At 37.5% G+C, this 10676-nt stretch overlaps 1 non-coding gene across 1 annotated transcript; it reads right to left on the minus strand.

The window, feature by feature from the left end:
- Positions 1-8887: 8887 nt before the first annotated feature.
- LOC141568122 (small nucleolar RNA U13) lies at positions 8888-8990 on the minus strand. Its single transcript, XR_012491141.1, has one exon. It is a non-coding gene; the product is annotated as a small nucleolar RNA U13 (small nucleolar RNA).
- Positions 8991-10676: the final 1686 nt, after the last annotated feature.

Genomic DNA, 10676 nt, shown 5'->3' on the forward strand with positions numbered 1-10676 from the left:
GTTATTGGGGTTAGGGAGTAAAGGAGAAGGACAAATCAATATGACTGCTAGGCTTCTGGTTTGAGCAGATAGATGGGCAGATGGAGACACCATTTTCTGAGAGAGAAAATAGAGAAAGAAACAAGTCTGTATTCTTGTGTGTGAAAGCAGTTGAGATGAAACAGGAGAAGAATCAAGAATTTATTATTATAAAGAAGAGATGCCTTGAGACATCAAGTAGAAATGTCAATTGGAGAGATGGTGGACAAGTTTTGTCTGTAACATAGAAGTCTCAGCTTGAAATAATAATTTGTTTTTCATCAGCATATAAATAGCACATAAAATATGGGAATGGCTAGAAAGAAAGTGTGGAGGTAGAAGAGAGAATATACACTCAAGCCTTGAGGTAGATGTTAGGCAAATTACTTAACCCCTTTGATACTTAATTCTGTCACCTGTAAATGAGAATATTACATGTTCTTGAAATTGTGTGTGGATTAAATAAAATCATGTGTATCTATAAAACGCAATGCAAATCATAAGAACTGAATGCATGGCGGCTATTATTAGAATCACACTATTTTTGTCTGGTACTAGAGAAAAGATGGAAGTAGAAGGCTGAAAAAACAAAACAAAATAATAACAACAACAAAAACAATGTCTTTTGGAAATCTAATGGAAAGTTCCAAGAGGCAAGGATAAATAACTCTTTAAAATGTATTATCAGAAAAAAATAAAGATAGACACTAAATATGACCACTGTATTTGGCTATAAGGTAATTCCAGAGAACTACTTTGCCACAATGGCAGAAATCAAACATGTAGAAAGGAGAGAATTTGAGTAGTTCTTAGAAAGGGCAGGAGCAATTCAAGTGAAGACTTTATTAAGTGAGAGGCTTATATGTGTTATCAAAAAGAGAAAGGTCATTTAAAAGGGACGTTGAAGATATTAAAGATGTTGTACCTGAGGTCTGATTTAATTGATGTGGCAAAAGAGCCAGAGGCCCTACCCCTGGGACTAAACTTGGGCTCATTTCTTGAGAAGCAATTGGTGTTCAGCAAAGATTGTTGAAAATGACTACATGGAGGAGAGGGCCAGTTTGAGACTGGATAGCTGGGATCCATGTAAGTGTTGGGGGGAGGCAAGAATAGGGATCACTAACCATGAAGTAGATGGTAAGAAGGGAACACTTGTGATTTGGAAGGACACAAAGGCCCAAATATAATGGCTAAAACTCACAATTGAGAAAGAGTTAAATTGTGAGAGAAATGGCACATAAGGAAGGGAGCAAATTTAGAATCCCAAATCCTTACGATAATGATATGCAAACCCCTTGGTGAGACTAGCAGAAATCAGTGAGAAGATGAGAAGCAGTGAAATGACATTGCTACATCGATCAACCTCATAGGTGTTGAAATTGTCCAGAAAAAGGCAGAAAATTTTGTAGTTATGCAGATAAAAATTAGTCCATATACAAGTGTAATTAATTACTATAATGCATGGGAGAGCACAAAGCATAGTTTTAAGCAGGTAGAAGACAATTGTTAAGTATAAGTTTAAGTGTATGATGATTGGGAAGGGAATGATAGTCACTTGTTCATGTGAACTTCAAATCACATGCAGTTGAAAGAAGTTTTTGACTGAGTGGTTTTTAATTATTTACATGGAAGTAGAAGGTGCAAACTGACCCTATTCCCTTCCATCCACTTATAGTCAAAGACTATATCCTGTCCTTATATTATGTTCCCTACAATCTCTTGTTAATGTTGGATACATGGCAAATACTGATTCTAGTATAAGTGAGTGAATACATGTATTGGCCAATACCCTATCTGTGGAAGCAGTCAAGCACAGACTGGACACTCACTGGCAGATGCTGTAGAGGGAATTTTAATATCAGGGAGGAAAGATCAATGTGGTCTCATATCCCTTAAGCAGAAGACTCCAAAAATCTAAGATGCTCTGAATCTAAGAATTAATTGATCAAGCTGAGCCCAAGAGTACATTCTATCTGAGACAAAGACCTGAGATATTAGAAACCATGTCCAGTCCCCAAACGAATATACGCTTTAGCTCTCTCCAAAACTCACCAAGGACAGCAAGAGTTTCTTGTCTTGCACTAAAGGTTTTACTAAAGAAAGTTTTGCTTTCTCAGGGAAGATCTTTTCTCAACTAAAAAAGGATTATGTTTTTAGAGCTTTCCATGAAAGAACATTAAAAAGGGACATTGAAAAGAAACCAACCTAAAATTTTATTTACATTAGAGATACTTTCTTGAAATATGCTTTAGAGAATACATACGTCTTTTGAAAGGAGTAGGAAACTCATGTACAAAATTGCTAATGATACTCTTCTTTGCTTAAAGAGCATTCCATAAATTATATACTTTTTTCAAGAGAAAGAGACCATGGCAATGCTGAACAGTCATGGCATTGTTCCAGGCCCCGAAACTTAGTGGTATTTTTCTGGTGACGTTAAATTTACCAGATCCATCTGTTTTGTGGAAATACAAATTAATTGTATTATTTAAGTTTTTAATTAAATTAATTAAATTTAATACTCTTCTACAGAAATGTTTTCTCTGTCAACTCCCACTTTCTGTGGTCTACTTGACACTTTCATCCCTAGCCATAAAATACATGTTATAGTAATATAATAGAAAAAAGGTATTGAAATTAATATCGCAATAACTGACATTTGTATTACACATTATAGCTATCAAGTTATACTATCACATCTCATTGATTAACTATCTCATGAGCCAATATTATTATTACTCTTGTTTCTATTTTAGAAAATGGAGGCTCACAAAGTTTAGAGTTGCCCAAGTTTTTTTATATAGTAAGTAGAAAAACTGGGATTATGAACTTTTCTGGCTGCAGTTCCATGTTATTTTTTCTGTTTCCCCTGTAGCTGTTCACAATTATACCCCTAAATTGGATACCTTTGGTCCTTTCTTTAAACTGCCCAGGCAGAAAAACAATTTCTCCTTATCTGAGCTATAAACTGTCACCAGAAGAGAAAGTTAGAAGATAAGTTCTTGATTCTCTAGTAATGCAGTAACCTTTTGCTTTGAGGATATTTGGGGAACACAGAGTATAAGACAGATATTTGATTCCTTTAAAACCTTTAAGCATTAGGAAGAGATCATCAGTATGAAGCAAAAACATATTCATTTGTAAAACCAGTGGTGTCTTCTGTTTCCTGGAAATAGAGCTTGACAGTTCTGTCCTTTCTGGAGAACTCTGACTAGTGAAATGAGTACAGGCTTAGGAAATGGACAGAGCTGAGTTCACATCTCATTTCCTCCATTTATTAGCTGTGTGGTCTTAGAAAATTGTTTGATTATTGAACCTCAACTACTCATTTGTGTAATGGATGATAGAATTTCCTGGAATTAGAGATTCCCTTCCTCTTAGATTACAGATAACTCGTGTAATGAGACTGTCATAGGGACTTCCTAGAATGCTCAGCAGAAGATACTTACTACTGCTGCTGCTTCTGTTACCTGTCTTAGAAATACCCTGTTGCTACTACTGGCTTTTTAAGGGCTAGATGAAAAAATGAGTGGTAATTTACATGAGAGACAGCACCATATAAGATCCAGGTTGCATGTGCTTCCCCAGTCATCTACCCAATGCCTGTTCCTCCCAAAACAATATCAGTGGCAGCCCAAGGGCCACATAAAGAAACTGTCCTGTTTTGCAATCCTTACATGTATTGGTGTTAAGTGCTTTTTATGTGATCTGGTAATTGCTTTTTACTGTCAGAGCATCCCCCAGAAATTGCAGGACCAGGCTCACTTGTTGCAGTAAATGCCTTTTTCCATGTCTCATGACTCTGATAATCAGAAGATTTTTCTGATGTGCTGAAATCAAAGAAATACACCTTGGAACTACGTGAACCAAAAAGTGAAAAATTCTTCATGTGCTTTGTTTGCTGCACCACGGTGCTGTAAAGCAGAAAGGAAAGAAATGAGGCTTGTGATAATTTGGATTGTTGCTGGGTCTTTTCCATTCGCGAGGTTACCTGTGATCATCAGCTATGCCTGAGAGACACTGGCAGTCCCCAGAACACAGGGCACAGACACTGCACTGCATAACAAAAAGGGGATCCTAGCAACGGCATCAAAGTGGATGTGGTCTCAGTTTCCTTTAAAAATGTTTTTACTACGGTTTTGTGTGAAGATGAAAGCTAATGGGTTCAAAAAATATATTAATGGGACTAATCAAAAACGCTGAATTTTAAAATATGTGTTATGCTGATTTTGTTTAAATTATGGCTTTTAGATATCACAAAAACAATGTGACCAAGTCTAAGGTGGACCCAGTGTTTCTCAGCTGCAGCTTTATTCATTGTGGGAAGGAGGACTCTGGTAGACGAGAGCCTGGGCTCCGGAGTCAGGTTGTCTGGACTCAGATCCTAGCTCTGGACTGTCCTGGCTGTGTAACCATGGGCAAGCCACAACCCTCCCTCAGTCTCAGTTTCTACATGAGCAAAATGGGGATCATTGTGGAGCTGCTGTTTCAATTCAATGAGATAATGTATGTAAATAGCTTAACATAGAAACAGGGGACTCAATTAACAAATGTCAGCTGCTATTATTTCAGTCATTTATTTCCTCAAAAGATATTTATTGGATTCCATGCATGAACAAAATTCCAAACAAAAAATAAGACAATAAGACAGACCTTAACCTCAAAGAGCTCACCCCCATGTACAGCAAGACACAGAAATGGATATGCTTATATCCTAAATGCTCAAAGAGAGGATGGCATGCCCAGGGTACTGAGACAAAAGGAATAAGGGAAAGTTTGTAGCCCAGTGTAGCGGAGGTGGGTTCCAAGTATCCAATATTTTCATCAGGGAATCAGCTATAGCAAGGGTTGGCAATTTTTCCTGTGAAGTACCAGATAGTAAATATTTTCAGTTGTGTGGGTCATTTGATGTCTCTCTTGCAACTACTCAACTCCGTCATCATAGTGAGAAAGAAGCTATAGACCATGCATAAACAACTGTATGTGGCTTTATTCCAATAAAATTCTGTTTACAAAAACAGGTGTTTGTAAGTCAGGGTTCTCCAGAGAAACAGAATCAATAGGATGTGTGTGTGGGTGCGTGTGTGTGTGTGGGTGGGTGTATTTGTGTGTGTGTAAAGAGATTAATTTTAAGGAATTAGCTCACACAGTTATGGATGCTGGCAAGTCCAAAATCTGCAGGGTGAACCAGCAGGCTGGAGACCCAGGGAGGAGCCAATGATGCAATTCAAGTCTGATCTTGTTTTATGTAGAAAAATATATGAGGCCCAGCCATGTTATAGAGGTCAATCTGCTTTATTAGATTCCACTTATTTAAATGCAAATCTCACCCCAAAATATCCTCCAGGTTGAGAAATAAAATTAACCATCACAAGGCATCAGGCAGATTTAGCCCGCTATAGTTTACCTACCCCTGAACTAGGGAGAGAATCATCTCTGCTCACACTAAAGTGTGTGGAGATCTTTCTTCCAAAAGCAGTGATACTCTGATCCCAAGCTACTATTATTTAGCCATTGAGTGCTCCACCCATGCCCAAAGCATAAGGACCAGAACAGACTGACTAGAAGGATCTGAGATTGGCTTTGGTTATCCTGAGACAACCTCTTTTTCCCATTACTGAGAATGGGAGGGTCAGTTCGCCCGAACTTCAGATTCAAATAGGAGACAATGGGGAGAAAGTTGAAGCCAGAACTCATAGTGGAGCACTGCTTTCTCCTCTAGCAAATGGGACTGTGGGAAGAGAAGGGAATTTAGAAGGGAATTTACTCTAAAAACCTAAGGATTAAAAAAAAGGGAGTAATATTGAAATACAAGGCTCAGGTTCATTATTACATTTCTTCCCCAAATGTAATTAGCAAAGTTTGTGGAAAAGGAAACACCTCTCCTTAATTGCACCCCCATATTGATTCAGAGATTTGTTCAGAATCATCCAGAAAAAAAGAACCCATCATGTTTGGGTGGAAGTCTGAGAAAATGAGAAGGCTGGTGGAGTAGGAAAAGAAAAAGACTCCAGAGGAAGCAGAGGAAGAGGGGGAGGGAGAAGAGGTGGGACCTAACGCAGAAAGTGAGGGAAAGGAGAGAAAGGTGATTTTTGATTTCACTTTTTAAACTTAAAACTGGCTCTATATCTGTCTTAGGTTTTCTATTAAAAAAAAAAAAATGAGTCTTCTCTAATTCAAAGGCTGTTGTAGGACCTAATTCATTTAAATTGCAAAGCATTTCGGGACTCTTATGAAAAGTAATATTGAAATACAGGGCTCAGGTTCATTATTAATAAAATCAGTCCTTCGTAGCACAATCTTCTTTGAACTTACCAGCTCCTTGCGAATGCCTAAGGTTAGTTGTAGATGGCCCTCATCTCATAAAAGAGTCAGACAAATGGAGGTATGTATGTATCATAACCTCTTTATGAGAGCTGTGTAAGAACTATGTCCAATACTAGCTTGAAGAGAACGTCTTGTTCCAGGGGTAACTTGCTGCATGTCAGAGTGGCACTGAAAAGTCGCATGAGTGTAGAATCAGTGTAAAATGAAGCACAATTTAAAACCCTTACAGAAGGTTATGCTATTCAACCCTATTCCAATAATAAAAAAAAAAAAAGCTATGGAAGCTGGGATTTCTGATATTTTCCTAAGTGAATATGAGAAGGGATAGAAGGGAAACTCTGTGTCCCCGTGTTTTCACAAACAAGGATGATTTATATCACTGCCCTATCATTCATTTTTAACAAATTTACTGAAGAGATTAAAGAAAGCCTGAAGTAAATTTAAAGTTAAACTATAACCTCTCTTTTTACTTACGGTCAAAGTATTTTTATTTCCCTTTGTAATGATTTCCCTTCAGTTCCTTTGCTGCCTATCTACATGGTACACATATTTGTACAAAATGTACAATGACTTATTTGCATAAAATCTTTGTGGAATAGTATGAGGTATAAATAAACATAATGCAAATAATATTTATATAGGAAATAAGAAGAAACCAGCAACTGCCAAGTCACAAGAGCAAGCCCTGGTGGACATTTGTGGCACTATAAATAAACCTCACTGTCTTTAATCTTTCTGGGAAATTTCCTTTATGTTATCTATGGATTCTGTTCTCTACATATATCTTTCTCATAGCATTTTGTTCCTATTTCACAGACTCAATAGTCTCACTTGTATTTGTGATGGTATTAAGCATTATCTTTCTTCTACTTCCTGCCTTGTTTTTTTCCTTCAAGTTTTTTTTTTTTTCTTTCTTTCTTTTCCTTTTTTTTCTACTGCTTGATCTATTATATCTTTCAGGTCCTAAGTCTTCTGTAACTTGCTGCTGATTCTTTGCTTTCCATTCATATTTAGACATAGGGGTCACAATTTTGACTGGCTTTACCTTAAAGTGGTGAGCTGGAGAGAGACTTCTGCTATTGGTATTCACAGGTCTATTCTCTTAGATAGTTTTTCCTTAAGAGAAGCCTCTGATCTCTTGCTTGGAGGTTATAAAACAAATTGTCAGGTTTCTCAGAGCTGAGCTAGGTGAGTAAAGGGCAGGAGTGGTGTCATAATTCAAGATATAGATCTCACAATGCAGTGTGTAGATGTTCCTTTATTTCTTCTGACTTTAGTATTGCATTCCACCCTCAACTTCTTCTGGTATTTTAGTTTCTCAGTCTCTACACTATTGATGTTTGGGATCAGATACTTCTTTGTTGTTTGGACCATCCCCCACACACACCATTTTGGGATAAGCAAATGTGTCTTTTGGGAAGCAAATTAAACCTGGTTTTGAACCACACAAGGAAGCTGTCTTATTCACACTCTAGAGAATAAGTTCCTTGTCTTTTTCTGGTGTGTGTGTGTGTGTGTGTGTGTGTGTGTGTGTGTGCGCGCGCGCGCGCGCGCAAGATTCAGAGGTGGGTGTAATTGTCATCCATGCAGGAGTGGATCTAGGGTTATAAATATACACAGGCTTTTGACCAATCTTTACAATTTTATCCCCATTGAATCTTTAGAGCTATCAACTGCCTATAATTCTACAAATTTTCCTGGATTCTGTAATAGGAATCAATTTGTTTGTTAGCTTATATCTTAAAGATGCTAATTCTCCTTTCATCTGCTAAGTCAGTAAAGAATCGTCCATCTGCTTCTAGCTTCCCAAACTTTCTTGAGATGTTCTAACTGTAAGTTGTTTCCTCTTCTGGTATTCTCTTTGTGTTTGAAGGTTGAGAGGATTTTTGTCATTTTAACCCTTTACTCTAATTCTTGTAATTTTGTAGAAGGAATACTATAAATGTATGTTCCCTCATATATCTCTGCATGAATTTTCAATATTGAATTCAAATCTTAGAATAATGTCTCTGTTTATGGCAGGCTACTTTGGCCTATGCCCACAGAACCTGAAGGATACATTATTTTTTCTAGGACATTATTACTAATCCAGGAACAGGAAGCCATTTTATGTGTATGAGCAGGGGTGCTAGAGACTGAATGTTTATGTCTCTCCAAAATTCATAGGTTGCAACCTAACCCCTATGTGATGGTACCTGGAGGTGGGGCCTGTGGGAGGTGATTAGGTCATGTGAGCAGAAGCCTCATGAATTGGATTTAGTATCTTTTTGTGAGAGACCCCAGAGAGATCCCTCACCCCTTCCACCAGGTGAGGACACAGAGAAAAGAAGGACACCTGTGAACAAGGAAGTGGGCTCTCACCAGACACTGAATTTGCTAGTATCTTGATCTTGCTAGCAGAATTATTAGAAATATATTTATTTTGTTTATAAGCCACCCAAGTCTATGATATTCCGTTAGAGCAGCCAATGTGGACTAAGACCAAGGGTATAGCTTATCAAGATGGGTCTGGTAATAACTTCCTTTTTTTTTTTTTTTTCAACATCAGATAGGTAATGTGCCAAGTCATAACAAGGGTTGAGGGAGGCACATCTCACACAAGAGCATGAAGACCTAATCATCACACTTATGAACTACGAAAGAATCATTAACTTCCAAGTTTTCAGAATAACCAGTACATGGCCAAGGCTATCATTAATGCTCGGTTCATTTGTTAGATTGATTAATCGATTCATTTGTTCCTTACAATCGATCTGTGAAACAGGCCAAACAAATATTAGAACTCATGGAAAGTGAAGCATAGAGAGCTTAAGTGACTTGTTTAAAATTACAAAGCTAGTTTGCAGCAGATGTAAGACTGGAAGTCTACTTCACTTCTTTTCTCAATTCTTCTTTGCAGAATTAGCCACAACACAAGGAATCTCTCGCAATAGGGATGATATCAGAAGACTGTGTGTTGGCTTTAGAAAGACAAAGAAGGTAGTGCTCTCATGGGATTGTGCATGAGGCACTCTTGAGTCTTTAAATGGTAGAAGTAGCTTGTGACTTCCTGGGTTAGGATGAGCCTTTGTGAAGAGATGATAATAATCACAGATAACACAGGGCATTTTACAGAGTGTCTGGCTCTATTTTAAGTTATTTATGTACAGTGTTTCCCCAAAAATAAAACCTAGCCAGACAATCAGCTCTAATGTGTCTTTTGGAGCAAAAATTAATATAAGACCTGGTCTTATTTTACTATAAGACTGGGTACAATACAATACAATACAATACAATACAATACAATACAATATAATATAATATCAGGTATAATATAATATAATACCGGGTCGTATATTAATATTTTCTTCAAAAGACGCATTAGAGCTGATTGTCTGGCTAGGTCTTATTTTCAGGGAAACATGGTAGTGTATCTTATTGTAGTTTATTTCACTGAAGTGTATCTCACTGTAGCCTCACAACTACTCAGAGGTAGAGCTCTGATTCGGAAGACAGAAGCTGAAACTAGAATCTGTATTGTGAAGGAATGCAGTCTTCTGAAATTATTAGACTTACCCTTTCACGAGAGAGAAATTACACTTAAGTGTTTAGGAATGGGAGACTCTCAAAATCCCATGTTCTTCCCATTGGGAGGGAGGCATGGTGCTACTAGTATGAACTCATATTACAGGAATCAAGTTCATTCATTTTGCTTGTTAGTTTAAAATTCAATTAGTTGACCTTGAATTTCTAGCTAAAGTCAAGATCCATAATTTTACCTGCCAGTTTGGTCACCTGGATGGCTCCACAATTTCCTCAAACAGAAATTTTAAAAATTGTTTTTTACCTATATGAATTAGCTTTGGTTGCATAACAATATACCTCAAAACATAAATAAATAACCCTTTTTTTAACTCAATATCCTACTGGTTGGTAATTTAACCTGGACTAAACAGGGCAGTTCTGATCTGGTTGGGTTCAGCTGATTTTACTTACGTGGCTGAAGTCTTCTAGAATGACTTTTGCTGGTGAGGTATACTGAATAATGCCTCTCACTGCCAAGATTTCCACATCCTTGTCATTAGAACCTCTGAATATATTATCTTATAGAGCAGAAGGGACTTGGCAGATGTGCGTAAGTTAAAGATCTAGAGATGGGAAAATGATCCTGGATTATCCATGTGGGCCCAATGATATCATCACGAGTGTCCTTGTAAGAGGGAGGCAGAGAGAGATACTACTACAGAAGAGGAGAGGTCTTATGATGACAGAAGCAGAGGTTATAGTGATGAGCTTTGGGGATGGAAGAAGAGGCCATCAGCCAAGCACTAAAGGCAGACTCTAGAAACTGA

Source organism: Rhinolophus sinicus, chromosome 17 (assembly GCF_057876585.1).
Source record: "Rhinolophus sinicus isolate RSI-liver-muscle chromosome 17, RSI-T2T, whole genome shotgun sequence".
NCBI classification, from domain to species: domain Eukaryota; kingdom Metazoa; phylum Chordata; class Mammalia; order Chiroptera; family Rhinolophidae; genus Rhinolophus; species Rhinolophus sinicus.